Source organism: Lolium perenne, chromosome 7, assembly GCF_019359855.2.
Source record: "Lolium perenne isolate Kyuss_39 chromosome 7, Kyuss_2.0, whole genome shotgun sequence".
Classification (NCBI taxonomy): Eukaryota; Viridiplantae; Streptophyta; class Magnoliopsida; order Poales; family Poaceae; genus Lolium; species Lolium perenne.
Genome location: NC_067250.2, coordinates 103,519,608 through 103,522,066, shown reverse-complemented (window position 1 = coordinate 103,522,066; position 2,459 = coordinate 103,519,608).

Sequence of the window (2,459 nt, the reverse complement as noted above, 5' to 3'; positions counted from 1 at the left end):
AGCAAGACTGAGAAGGATCCGAGTAGGATGGTGGGCTTCCTCGGTGACAGGGACTTCCCTTCTGACCATCCACCGCCGCCTCATCATCGAACACGGGAGGCGGCGCCTCCACAAGACGATGATGACGACTACAGCGATGCGCTAGCCTACCACAACGAGGAGGCCAAGGACGACATTGAAGAGTATGTCGCCTGCATTTTCCAGGAATGGCAATTGGCCATGGCAGAGGGCCGGGAGTTCCAGACCCGGCTATGATGACGGATGACGAGATCGTGAGGCTCGACGTCCTCGTCTCGGAGGTGGACCGGCCGGTGCAGCCGCCGCTGCCCCGGTACGCCATCGGCATCATGCCATCGGGCCTCACGGAATAAGAGGCCCTACGACGAGTGCTCGAGGACTCGGCCCCGCAACCGGTGCAACCACCGCCTCCACCTCCGCCGTAGAACCTGTGGGCGGCTCCACCTCCACCACCGGCGTGGGCTCTGATGTCTACGCACGCTTCTATTCCTGTAGACAGTGTTGGGCCTCCAAGAGCAGAGGTTTGTAGAACAGCAGCAAGTTTCCCTTAAGTGAATCACCCAAGGTTTATCGAACTCAGGGAGGTAGAGGTCAAAGATATCCCTCTCAAGCAACCCTGCAATTACGATACAAGAAGTCTCTTGTGTCCCCAACACACCTAATACACTTGTCAGATGTATAGGTGCACTAGTTCGGCGAAGAGATAGTGAAATACAAGTAATATGGATGATTGTAAGTAGTAATTACAATCTGAAATAAAGATGGCAGCAAGCAAACATGTAGCAGAACTTGTTGGACACGGTGTTTCATTGCTTAGAAACAAGGCCTAGGGATCATACTTTCACTAGTGGACACTCTCAACAATGTTATCATAAAGGAATATAAATATAAGCACTTCACTATGCTATTCTGAATTACTCTCTGGCAGGATAACGGACACTAATTCACCATGTAGGGATGCAAAAGCAAACCTTAAAGATGTATTCCCAATTACTAATAAACACCCCACGCTATCACTGTGAGCATTCATAGGAGGTACTAACACACCACAATTTCATAGAGACATCCAACTCAAATCATAACCCAGTGAACAAGTATTCTGTGAAATATAGCCTAAGAGACCCACACGGTGCACACACTATCACCTTTACACACGTGGGACAAGGAGTCTCCAGAGATCACATAAGTAAAATCCACTTGAATAGCATAACGACATCTGGATTACAAAGCTCATCATATGGATCTCAATCATGTAAGGCAGCTCATGAGATCATTGTATTGAAGTACATGGGAGAGAGAGATGAACCACATAGCTACCGGTAGAGCCCTCAGCCTCGGGGGAGAACTACTCCCTCCTCATCATGGGAGACAGCAACGGCGATGAAGATGGCGGTGGTGTCGATGGAGATGACTCCGGGGGCAATTCCCCGTCCCGGCGGTGTGCCGGAACAGAGACTTCTGTCCCCCGAAACGGAGTTTCGCGATGGCGGCGGCGCCCCTGGAGTCTTTCTGGAGTTTCGTCAATTGGTGTCGGGTTTTTAGGTCACGAGGGACTTTATAGGCGAAGAGGCGGCGCAAGGAGGTGCCTGGGGGGCCCACCCCATAGGGCGGCGCGCCCCCCTCTAGGCCGCGCGAGCCTATGGTTTGGAGGCCTTGGGCCTCCTCTCCGGCTCCCCTTCGGTGCTCTGGTCCGTCTCGGTGAATTAAGATGTTTGGTCTTTGTTTCGTCGAATTTCGAGAATATTGCCCGAACAGCCTTTCTGGAACCAAAAACAACGGAAAACAGGAACTGGCACTATGGCATCTTGTTAATAGGTTAGTTCCGAAAAATGCATAATAATGACATAAAGTGTGTATAAAACATGTGAGTATCATCATAAAAGTAGCATGGAACATAAGAAATTATAGATACGTTTGAGACGTATCAAGCATCCCCAAGCTTAGTTCCTACTCGCCCTCGAGTAGGTAAACGATAACAAAGATTATTTATGAAGTGACATGCTATCATAATCTTGATCAATACTATTGCAAAGCATATGAGATGAATGCAGTGATTCGAAGCAATGGTAAAGACAATGATTAAACAACTGAATCATATAGCAAAGACTTTTCATGAATAGTACTTTCAAGACAAGCACCAATAAGTCTTGCATAAGAGTTAACTCATAAAGCAATAGATTCTTAGTAGAAAGCTTTGAAGCAACACAAAGGAAGATATAAGTTTCAGCAGTTGCTTTCAACTTCAACATGTTTATCTCATGGATAATTGTCAACACAAAGTAATATGATGAATGCAAATAAGCAAGTATGTAGGAATCAATGCACACAGTTGACACAAGTGTTTGCTTCTAAGATAGAAAGAAGTAGGTAAACTAACTCAACATAAAGTAAAAGAAAGGCCCTTCGCAGAGGGAAGCAGGGATAAAATCATGTGCTAGAGC